Below are 12,686 nucleotides of genomic sequence, written 5' to 3'. Positions count from 1 at the left end.
CAAGTGATTAAGTGGTGAAGCTAGGACAGCTGTTCAAGATGAGTTCATTGGCATGTTTAATTAATTGCAGTTGAGATAATTATTCAATCATTACTTTGATTAATTTTCTGCATCCCAGATAATGCATCAAACGTCTGGATGATTTTAATAGTTCCGAAAGCGTGAGAAGATCAAGGCTAACTATCTTTGGGATCTACAATTTGCTTTGAGGAGAAAGTAATGTCAGCTGACCGTGATAGTAATGTATAAATATGACAGCAAGTGTAGTAAAAACACTCACTCAGGTTGACCTCACACCTGTCAAGGCTGCGTGTTTTCCTTGTTTCCAACACATGAAAACACCCCGTCACTGCTCACTTCAACTTCTGAGTCGATTCAGTCTGATTTACGTTTGAAACATGCTTCTTCTTCAGCCCCTCAGAAACGCAGGGTAGTGGCAAAATTCAACTGAAGGAAAGCCAGACAAATCGTTTGTGAGAGATCTTGTCAAACAGATTAATTCCCACCCTGGGCCTCAGGGTTCTGGGCCGTTTTGCTGTCATGCTGCTTTGCCAGGCTCCCTCTTGATAATACCCCAAAGATAAAATTAATTGTGCAGGGAGATGTGGGATGGGGAGTATCTAAAAGGACCTTGAGCAACAAATGAAGCTCTCTTTTTGTCTCTGCTACTCTGCATGTGAAAACACAGAAACAATCAAACCGTCAGAAGCATGACACATTGCTCCAACGTTCACCAACTTTGTTAGGAAGTTTCTGGAAGGGGGAAGTCCTCCGGGAGATGTGCATGGACAAATTCAACCCTATTGAGATATCCTTGTCTAAGAATGTCTATGTTCAAATGACCATCAAAGTGGAATCACTTGTTTCATCAGCAGTTTACACAGAGGGCTGGCACACCAATGTTTGTCTACAACAGTCCGTTTGTATATCTGCAAGTTCATCTTCCTCTCACCTTTGACAATAACAGTTAGGCATAGCTAAATGCCTGCATCGCAATGATTCTAATGATATAAACAACATTGGATCTGCAGGTATTTGCTCATAAAATAAGTATTGGACATTCAATTTAGATCTGAAGATGACGAGCAACATGAATGTGTGCAGAGAGCTCAAGACAATCTAGTTAACAACGTTTGAGACATAACAAAATACATTTGAATGTCAAGGCGACACTAGAGGAAAACTTAAGAGGATAATCAAAACTAATAGGATTCATCGTCTGGAAAACGTGCCGTTTACCAATATTGTATACCAACAAATATATGTTTGTGGTTTAAGAGAAAAAGACAAGGGAGTCATTAGGATTCATCCTGAAAGGGCAATACATATATGTGGAGAACTTCATGACACATTTCCTCCTTACCTCTAAGGTAGCTAAACACTTTCTCACTCTAAGTAGAGCAGACCTTCCCCACACAACAGCTCAAAACATTAGCTCACAAGTGGTACTCCTGCTGTGACTGTATGTAAGCATGCAATATCACTGTCTGTCATCACTGCCGGCCATCAAAAGAGACTGAAACTTCCATAGAGAGCAAAGCAGAAGAGATAGTGGCAGTTGGACATATCCTCCAAAAGCCCACATGACTTGCCCTCGTCACCTACACTGGCAGATGGTGCAAATGAGCCTGTATGTGCTGCTGAGAAACACTGTGGATAGGCAGCCAATGTGCAGCCTAAGGAGATCCATGTTTGCATGGGTAGAAGTATTGGTTGTAATACCAGAGCTTAAAATAGTGTTTTGTCAGCTCCCTTTTTTGCTATGTCAATGCAGACTCGATACACTTGGCTGCTGAGTTATTATTTGTATTTAGCAGACTGTCAGACTGTCAAGACTCATGATGCTGTATGAATAAGAGATGAGATATTTGACATGTTTGTTGGTTGAGAATGAAGTGTAGTCCAAGAATGTTGTGCCAATAGTTCTTGTAAATAATATAATGTTTGTCATTTTTCCTGGATATGCATTTGGATCTCATTTTAGTGGCTGTTTGAACACATACTCAATGGTACATGAACTACTCGCTGGGCACTGACAGTTTTGAGCTCCAGTAGTTCCCCACTGTCACAATGTCCCAGTGGTGTCCTCCTTTTGGATCCAGAGATATCCTTCAGCAGAGCTCATCCTGACGCTGCAGTGTCACTCAGACAGGCAGTGAGGAAGGACGACCAGGAATGAGAGCTCAGAGCAGGTAGAAACTATCGACAGGACGCTGGGGAGCAATTATGAGTAAAAACCCAAGGGCTCGCTAAAAGAAACATCGTTAAGTCTTTTGGAAACAAAGCTCCGACCCCTGTTAAGAGATTTTTGCTGGTTAGCCAGTCACAAAAGCAAATCTGAAGCTCCACTGGTGACGTATAAATCAAACAAAAAACTACGGGAGTTGTCAAATTCAAGAGTTTAGCTTAAAGTCGATTAATCTTTATGTCATTTTCGTGAATCTGTGCAACAGTACGTGTAGTGATGTGATTAACAAGCTGACCTTTTGCAAGCATTTTAACTCCTCAGCGTTTGTATTTTCAAGCCTATGAAAATCCAACAGAAAAAATGAAATAGCTGCCATTGACACGCACCACATCACTCTGTATAAAATACCTGCAAATGATCGAGGCAGACTGATAATGGTTTGGGAGAGGACTCGGTTTGCTGCCCTGTGACAGACATTTCCAATTAAAAAGGGTAAATAACCTGAGATTCATCTATTTCACCCTGTCCTCAAATGTATCAGCCAATCGTGTTTTAAATCCGCTCACCCTGATATGGTAATATCGCAGTTTTGAATTTCCAAGGCAAAGATAAATACAGTTTCCTCACACTTCTATTTAAATCTCCCTGTCTGTATCAGAGCTATCATGAAGCAAAAGTGTGGGGGGATAGTAGTGATTATGGTACATCAACTTGATATGAGCAGGAGGTGGGACTGAGTTTGAAGAACTGTTGGATATGACTTTGTGTTTAAACAGAATATGAATACCCTGAATATCGTCACAGGTAGGAACAGGATTCAACGCCATAACTTCTACTTGTAACTGACATTATGAGCTATATATAGAGCTTTTATAAGGATGTAAAGATCCAAAGGCTTTGAACACAGGCTTAAAGTACAATCCTTGAGTAAATAACATTCATCACCACTAGGAATGCAAGATAATGGTGCTTGTGACTGACTGTTATGACTGACTTCATGTTATGAAAAAGGGTTTAATTGACCTGAATGGAATAGTGAAAACATCACTGTGATAGCAACAAAATAACTAATACAGCTGCAGTGTTTTGTTTAGAAGCCAAACAAAACCCCAAGACTTTTACATTACAGAGTTTTCCAAAATGGCCTGGCCCAACCATGACCTGAATCTGGCTCAGCTGCAGCCACAGATTAATGCTGCAGGTGTGATGGATGTTCTGCCTCTGGCCTAAAGCTTGCCCAACTGCTAATAACTGGAGCTGATGCCATGCCTGCATCCACCACACCTTTGGCGTGAGAATTCCACCAATCGGCGGACCAACTTTTACGTTCCTCTTTCGCTTAACTGCAGCTAACATTAACAGAATGCAGCATCATGATGGTGTGGACCGTCCAAGGAAAAAAAAGTCTTTCTTTTTTTGGTAAATAAAGTGACATGACTCATTAATGTGATGAATGACTATGCAATTCCCCAGGACCTCAGCATCAAGCCCCCCCACACACACACAAACCCCCTTCAGGCGTCCCTCCTGTGGGCCATTCCGGGTGAAAGCCGAACATTTAAACGTGTGCCTGTAAGTGCTGAGGCAAGCAGCTCCGCCGGCCAAATGGTTGCTTTTTTTCAGCTGTTGAAGCTCCCAAGGACCGATTTCACTGTTAGCATCAAATCATTAAATTCACCCCGTACTCCGTCACTTAGAGTTATAGGGAGATAGATAGCAAGACAAAGGGGGAGGGTAAAGTAAAGGAGAAAGGTAAAATCAAAAAAGGTCATTTCCCAGCTGTAAAAGCTAAATACACCACATTATTAGGTTGATAACAAACGCAATAAGAACTCATACTTAAAATGCAAATTACTGCAATTTTTGTTCATAAAGGAGAGGATCAACACGATATGATTAGGCTATTGTGTCACTGTCAAAGCACAGGACTTGAATGTATTCTGTCTGAAAATCTTTGATATCACTACACCTTGAACTTACAAAACACATGCAGAGAAATGCTAAACATTTCCAGCATTTTTTATTATTATTCCAAGAAGGTTGCTTATTGTATAGAAACCTTTGTGGCTAGGCAAAAGAGAAAATGAGAAATGAGTGTGTCTGTGGCTGTGCATAAAAGTTATAAAAGCAAACTATCCTCACCAGATTGTGTTATCCTTTAGATGTATACTAAATCTGACCTTCATGCTAAGTGTTACTAAACAAATAACTGCCCTCAGTTATCTCCATCAATTTTGGCGTACAGCATGTCCAGGACAAACCATGTGTTTAGTCTAATGCAAAGGAATGATGTACTTTTCTATATTGCAAAAATGTCACAGGTGAATTGAATCGCAGCATATCAAAGTGTCTGACTTGGTTTCCATGGGAACCAAAGAGCAACACCAGTCAGTGAAATGAGGATCCAGCTGCTGAGCTCTCGGGAGAAACAGTGTGAGGTGAAATGAATAGAAGTCTATTAAAACTAATACAGGTGTGCAGGGAGGGAGAGGAAGCAGGCGCTGAGAGAAAGAACACACTTTGTTTAAAAGAGAGATGGTATGGAGAAATAGCACTGAGGCACGGCACGCTCCCGGGTGTTTGACTTTCCCACTTTCATTACTTTGAGCTGTGTAATCTTGATGTTCAGGGCAGGAGGAGAGATAGCAGGTGAAGGCCATCATGTTTGAGCGAGTCTCAGCGGGTACAGTACAGAGTTACAGCTGCACTGTGAACTGGAGTCGCTCAAATACAGCACCCTGCGCCTCCAGAAAGATCAGAGAAATGACTTTCTATCACAACGCCTCATTCGTATTCGGAACTTGCATCAACCGGCAATCAATTTCTAAATCAATCAGCTAAATAATAAAGGGCAATTTGTTGTTTTACAAGATTATTTTCACAATCTGCGTGAGGCTTTGCGCTGCGGTGGTCATTTGATGACTGATTTGATGAACTCTTGAAAAGTGTTTCCTACAAACTGTAATGGACTGAACGATTTTGTGAAATGCACCTGCACTTATTAACATGCAGCATGTGGCCAAGTGGATGCTGATTATTAATTAGTCAGTGCCTTCATCTATGTGTTCACATGCATCGTGAGTAGGGAAGTGTGTGTGTGTGTGTGGAGTTTTCAGAAGTAAAGAAGTTGAAGCAGGAGTCAGATGCTTGCCTCGGAGGGCCGGCTGTTTTTGGCTGGCGCCTCTTCACCCGCGCTCATGGTGTGAATAGAACAGAAAGCAAATGTGTCTCTCCGTATGGTGGGTCAGAAAACACGGCAGCACAGATTTCTGCAGGGTTTATCACAGGGCAAAATCAAAAACGGAATTTCAACACAGTGCCGTATGAAGCTTTTGCCCTGAGGGCCTGATTTCCTGTTACCCTGGTGTTTTAACAATGATGCTGTCCAACTGAGGCAGGCATGTTTAAGTGGTCCTTCAGTTCAGCCTGTTTTGTGCTACAAAGTTGCCACAGTGCCACAGAGGATTGATTTGCAGCATTTGGGAGTGAGGCCATCTCTAGCAGAAGACGCAAAAGCATTACTAAAACCCATCTTTGTCGAAATGACTGCGTACAACATCACCACACTGAAAGACTCGGGACACACTTTTCTAAAGATTGCTCCACTAATTGCTAATGTCTGGCTTTACAGTGCAAACATAATGCAAATCAGATCGCAGCAATTTCAATGGAGGCTTTTTTCAACAAGGTGGTTGTATTTGACACACAATTGAAAGAACAGATCATTGTTATTGGGTTAAAAACTGATATAAATCCCAGGATATATCAAATATATTTTTGTAATTATCAAGAACAATTTACTTAGTGCTGCTAATGGTCAAAAACTCCTATGGAAACCTTTCACAGGACCGATGAGCAAAGTTTACATTTGTGAAGGGTTTTATGTTTGCCTCCATTGCCTCCTTTTTATGCATTGAAAAATCTAACATTTCAAATATGATTAATACACGTTAGGGAATGGATGTTCTTGCCATTTTCTGTAGACACAGTTTAAGGAATATAAAAATGGGTCCATGATGGAAAAAGTCAAACTTTGACAGTCTTGGTATAACTTCAGTTTGACTTCTGTATTCCTTCAGACATGCAACTTTACAAAGTGCCGCGGCAGACGGGATGATCCTCTTAGCGCGTTAGCAATCTGGGACACTTTTCCTACTACTTACTTTTACCAATTTGCTGCTGGGAGCCCCTGAGTCCTTGTCTTCATTAAGGGAGTTCCTCATTGATCAATCACTGTCAGAGGAGCTGCTCTGTAATTGCACTATGGCCTAATCATGACTGACGTCCTTCCCCCCCTCCCTTAATCTGTCACAGGTCTCAGGAGAGAGGATGTTCCATGACTTTCACACCTTCGACCTCAAGGTAGGCCTCCCTAAAGATTTCACTCTTCTCTGTGTGGTTTATCTCTAGAGCCGTGAAGTTTATAATCAATATTATGACTCATGTGAATATTGATGGAGGTGTTCAGGACAGGTAAGGTAAGATGGGTGTGAGAAATGTGAAAATGCTTTCAATGTTCAATGTAAACTGTTGTATATGTGCTGTAGGACATGTCACATGCCTTACAGTAAATAGACACAACAAAAGTCAGACCTGCGACACATTAACATCCCTCGACATCTTTACTGACGCAGTACAGCGTTTCATTGGCAAACAACCCTCGGAAATATGCACAGTTGCCTATTTAACAAATGGAATGTTTTGTTATGTTACCCTTGTTAAAACTAATAACAGATTTTCCGCTGCTGTTATGTGTGTACAGTACATTTGCTTAGTCAACTAGTTCACACACTGTGGACCTTTAATACTGAGCGCCAATACGCTTTATGTGCACTTTTAGTGTGCAATTGTCTCACATGAAACAAGCAGATACAAGCAATCACAGTCACTAATGACACAAAGTATGAACATCACACACTTGTTGCCCGGCTGAAATGTGATGTTTCCGTTACCACATGCTGAGGAGATTGACATTTCATTATCTCTGCTCACATTTAACTTCGCAAAAATGCAGCAAAATATGTCAAGTTTGCCATTAGCAGTTTAATATGTAGTGTCACACCAACACACACATCTTTTGAGAAATTGGAAAATATGCAAAATGATGTTAAAAAAGATCAAGGGAGATTTTCCGGATTGGAAATTGATATCCCTGCCGTGATATTAAACCCACTGGGATGCAAACGTTTTGAAAACTTGATGTGATTTGGTAAAATGATGTGTAAGTCAGAGGGAAAAAGGTTTCACAGTGCAGATTAGTCTCAGTCCTCTTGTGATCGTGCACAAGGTTATCCAAGCTTACACACAGTGATTGGACTGAATGCCTGCTAGACCTGTATTATGTTTCTGTAAACACGGGGGAATCCTGCTCTACACACATTAGTATTTCCTTTTTTTAGATTTTTAAACTGCTGTTAGCAGCTCATGTGTGTGTTTGTTCGTGACATGATCTGTCATCTCCAACAGAGGGCATAGACCCCCCCTCTAAATATGCTAATGCCTTACGCTGTGCCGTATTTCATGCAAATGCCTTTCATCGTATATTTTCAAATGTCATTTATATGACAGCTGTAGCACAAGCATCCATAATGTTTTGACTAGGGGGGAAATTGCAACATGGATCTCGGTCATTGTGGGTTCTGCTCACAGTCAGAAAAAGAGAGAGTCAGCTGAACTGTGCGTCCTACAGAGCATGATTGTTTATTAAATTGAAAAGCATGTTTATGATTGATGCTGCTCATGTTCAGCTTTTTGGAACTGGTGTAGATAACTCAGTATCATTTTGTATCTTTAACCAAATACATCTATTAATATGAGTAGATCTTGGTTTGATTTTCAATTTCAAAAATCCACACAGCCAGAGTTTTCACTTTCTATGAACTAAAGTAAAGCTTGAAGTATGTCCTCCTACTCTGAGTTTGCAGGCACCTTGGCATTTACCCAGCCTGCTATGTCATTGTCTGCAATAGTGCTCAGGACCGTGTACTAGGAGGAAAGTTTTACATTTAAAATGTAATCAGCACAATCACCACAAGCAATCAGTTCCTCTTCATTCCACCTGATCAAGCCCCCCGCTAAAACGAGCCTGTTAAATAGAGCATCTTATCAGGCCTGGATTAAGTCTTGACTTTGATTAACATCTGTGGTTAGACTTTAGAATGTCAAAGTTCAAGTTTGAGGAAAAAGTAGACTTGAATAATAAAATTAGCCAGAACAGTGTGAGAGAATGTTGGTCCTTTTAATAGCCAAAAGCCGAAAGCAGTAACCTGTAGTCAGCAGCAGGTTAGCTTAGCATACGAACTATAACCAGGTGAAAACTGTTTCAGTGGCTTTTGTGTGTTAATAAGTTAGCTTAAGATGTGATGATCTTTACCTTCTGACTGTGTAATTCCTCCTTAATGTGTCATGCTAAACCAACAGGCTGCTAACTGAAGCTACATATTTACCATTCTGATATGAATGAATGAACATAGTTGTATTAATCAATCAACTATCAAACTAACAAACAAGCATGGATGCCAAAGTATTGAAAATACTGCATAGAAATGATGATTTATAGTTTTTGTAAAAAAAAATCTGTGCGGGCCAACGATTGATTTGTTGAGCAGTTGGAGAAAACACACTAACATAACTGGGAACAAATGTCTCTAAGAGAGCAACATGCTGCGACACAAACAGGTGCAGCTGCAGGTGCTGTACCACCTGCACACCTACCCACACACAGAGAACAGGATCACACAGAACACACAGCATTGGTATTGAATGCAAACCTACCACACATTTAAATCTGTGTCTACCACAGACTTAAATGTTTAAGCAATTTGTAATTTTAGAGCACAAACTAATTCACCCTGTGTGTCCACACTGCTTCAATGGGACATGGATTTTATTGTCTATTTTCTGTCGGCTGCAGGAGTTTTATTTTGATAGCATTGTTTAATGAATGAATCATGAAATGAAAAATATTGTTCTCCTATTTTTCTGGGTAATTATTTTTAGATAAGCAGTGCTGATACAGCATGGCGAGGCAATTAACAAGTTTAGGAAAATACTTGATGACTGGAATGATTTACACAAATTAAAACAGCAGTTTTTCATAATGAAATGCACAACAAGCAGTGCTGACTGACCATCTGTGAACATCTTTTGAATGTCAATGTTAGTTCAGTTCATTTAAGGAAAGGCAAACGCAGCCCACAGAGGCCACATCCAGACATAATAGAGTGTCTGCTGCTCACAGAGGCGTGGAGAGGTGAGAACATCCTCACACACATCTGTGCCTCCAATGAGCTTCCTTTCATGGAGGAAACAGGTCAGCCGTGAATACCTGGTTCCTTCCATCTCAAAAAATCCTTTAACACACTAAATTAAGAGTGTAACTATGTGGATGTATTGAGTGTGAAACAAAAACGTTGACTTTTCTCTGTGCTGTTAATGTGGAGCAATGCTAAGTCATTGTATTGTTCCATTAATCTCACATTTTAGAATTAGCTTTATTAGGAGCTGTAAAAGGCACAATAATGCCAACTTGGCCCTCGTTTAAACTCTGAATCATTCAGATTGCCCCGCTGTGATTGCTTAATTAAATGCCCGGCTGTGTAATGACTTTGCTTGAAAGAGAATTAAACGTCTAAATGCTGCAGAATCCGCGTCGAGCTGAACAGAAATCGATGGGACATAGTGCTGGAACTCAAGGTGTTTTCCGACTTGTTTAGGGTGAGCGCTTTGTATTGATGCTGTCTCTCAGTCAGAGACTGAAAAGCTCATTGCTCTTGGTCCAAAGCATTGATTGGTGGCCTGCGAACACTGTGCTTACTTTGTGATTTCTGCAGAGCTCTAGGAATGTAGTTTACGATGCGTTCATTTGTAAAGAGGCTGGACTACTAACAACATCCTCCATTGTGAAACAAATACAGATCCAAAACAAAGTCCTAAAACATATTCAGAAGCCATGCTAGTTGCACAAATCTATAGATGGCAATGTCTTTGCTTTTATCACTTTGGTTTGTACCAACTAGCTCAATATATACTGGATAAATTGTAACACTATTTTTTACAATATTTCATAATTCAATGAATATAAATCCTGAGCATTTCTAGTTTCAACAAGAGGCTCATATTACAAGTTTTAAGAGAAATTTATCGACATGACACGTTTTATACACATTCAGGCCCGTCTTAGAATGTGCAAAACTATTGACATCCAACCCAGCCTCAGTCATTTGTTTTTAAGGGGTAAGTCCTCTTGCACTTTATGTAGCTCTTGTATCTTCTCTTGCACTTTATATGTCGTTGCTGCTATATTGTATTACCAAGTATAATCCCCGGGCGCCGTACATAATGGCAGCCCACTGCTCCTAACACTAGGATGGGTCAAATGCAGAGAAACTGTTTCGTTACATAGTACCTGTACAACGTAATGACAATAAGTTGAATTGTCAATCTTCTTCTTCATGTCATAAATACTTGTGTATGCTGCTCTTGCTCTTTTGCCCTTTTTGCATATCATGTATTTTTTGTTGTTGCTATGTTTGTAAAATGTAATCTTCTTAAATGTTTTATGTGAGGGAATGCAGATGGAAATTAGCTCAAAGCTAAATCTGGCACTGTTACGCTTGACACATTTTTAATGTTTTAAGTGTTCATTACTGTGCATTGTCCCTGCCAAATAAATGATTAAAATAATGGTAATGAGAAGGTTACAGTATATTATAACTGTGAATCAACGTACTGCTATATACAGCCAGCCTGTAGACAGGTTTCTAATTGACTGCACAGCTTCAGTTCAGATCCTTTGGATGTTTGTCAAATCAAATCAAGTTTTATTTATATAGCACATTTATAAACGATTTCTGGTCGAGCCAAAGTGCTGTACATATAATAAAAATAGCCTACAGTAGAGACACTTTACAGCAAATACAACAGCACAGATTGTTCAGAATATCAGTATGAGAAAAACGACACCCTCTATCCTTAGTTTGTGACAAACTATTGCAGTTTACATCTGGTTTGAGTTTACACTGTGTATTATTTGTTGCTGACCATTGAAAGCCAGCAAACCATGGTTACATTTTCTCAAAATACTGCCAGGATCCAGATTTATCAGTCTCCAAGCATATTTTCAGGGTATTTTACCCTGAGAGCCTAAAGGCAAACATTAAAACCCAACCCACATGGAAATAGTTCTTGAAAGTAGTGTAGCCAACTAATCTCACAAACATTTGATTGAACCAAAGACCTTTAGAAACCGCTAAAGCTGGGAAGGGCGCACAACTCGGAAAATGACAACCGATTATCAAACTGCCTCTGGCTGGAGACACTGTAATCCCCCATATGTTGCAGTGTAAGAAATATGAGAGTCTGAATTAGATCTCTCAAACAATGTCAGCTTGTCTGCATGCGTAAACCCTCAGCGTTTGAGTCACAAAATTAAGTTGACCCCGTCAGAAAGCTTAAGGACATAACAAAGCCCCCAGCAGCCTTATTACTTCATTTGCTTTAGTCTCATCTCCTCTGTGTAATAAGTTCCCACTCCAGCAAGACCACTGGGGCTAATAAGGGTTGTATCTGCTTTTGATATTAGATATTAACACCTCATCAAAGTTAAGCCAGCGGTAGGCCTGCGTCCTCCCTCCAAATTTACATTAGCCTAACAATGTCTCAAAAATAAATCTTATCAAATTAAAATTAAGGGCGAGTTGAATAGCCAGAAGGACACAGCTACCCATCACTCAAAGAACATGTAATTTGGTTCTGCTGCAAAGAAAGCCTGCTTTGGATATCTCTGAGATCATAGTTTTCACGCAATAACGTTAATATTTTGAATAATCCTAGTTATAATAATCCTAGAGGTAAAACAGAGCACATCTGTATTATATGCATGGTGCCCTTTTTAGCTTCTGGAAAGTATAATAGGTCTGAGTGACACAAGCATGATTTGCTGTTATGAAAACTTTATAAATAGCAACTATAGTCTATATGAGTTCCACCTTAGGGAAACGCATCGACAGCATGTGTTGTTTTGTTGTTTTCAAAGGACACAGGTTGTAACCCAGTGGTTAGAACAGTAAGTCATCTTCAAACTCAAATCAAATATAGATCACAACTAAACATGCATAATAGTTAGAATAAGACAAAAGCTTGGATGGCTAAATAAATATATTTGTTGTTTTAAGCCTCACTCTATTTTAGAAGGCTTATTTTTTTTCTAGGCATTCTCGAGGTAAATCCTGTATCTGGAGCGAGAGTGCAAACGTTTCAGACTTCTTATCATCCCTTGTGGCATCCTTTGTCAGGTTGTATGAAAAAAAGAAAGAAATATTAACTGGAAAATATAGCTCGGAGAGATAGAAAATAAATTACTTCAGTGTGGCAGGGGAAAGAAGATTGTGATATTTATCAAGTCAAGATGGAAATGCCTGCTAAGTCTGTGCCCTACCTTGACAAATTAAAGAGAAATCAAATGTCTTGGAGTACAAAGTGTAATGTAAAGGTGTGT

The 12,686-nt window shown here is 39.8% G+C and overlaps 1 protein-coding gene across 44 annotated transcripts in view; it reads left to right on the top strand.

Moving 5' to 3' along the window:
- Window positions 1-12,686, top strand: part of LOC117556029 (receptor-type tyrosine-protein phosphatase delta-like) — a 373,438-nt gene that overhangs the window by 181,630 nt on the left and 179,122 nt on the right. For all 44 annotated transcript variants that reach the window (XM_034234138.1, XM_034233905.1, XM_034233829.1 and 41 more), the window contains exon 8: window positions 6,503-6,550. The gene's annotated coding sequence lies outside the window, so the exon portion shown is untranslated. The remainder of the gene's footprint in view (window positions 1-6,502; window positions 6,551-12,686) is intronic.

Source organism: Gymnodraco acuticeps, unplaced genomic scaffold (genome assembly GCF_902827175.1).
Source record: "Gymnodraco acuticeps unplaced genomic scaffold, fGymAcu1.1, whole genome shotgun sequence".
NCBI classification, from domain to species: Eukaryota; Metazoa; Chordata; class Actinopteri; order Perciformes; family Bathydraconidae; genus Gymnodraco; species Gymnodraco acuticeps.
Note: the sequence above shows the minus strand (reverse complement) of the source record. Positions and strands in the feature narration are given on the sequence as shown.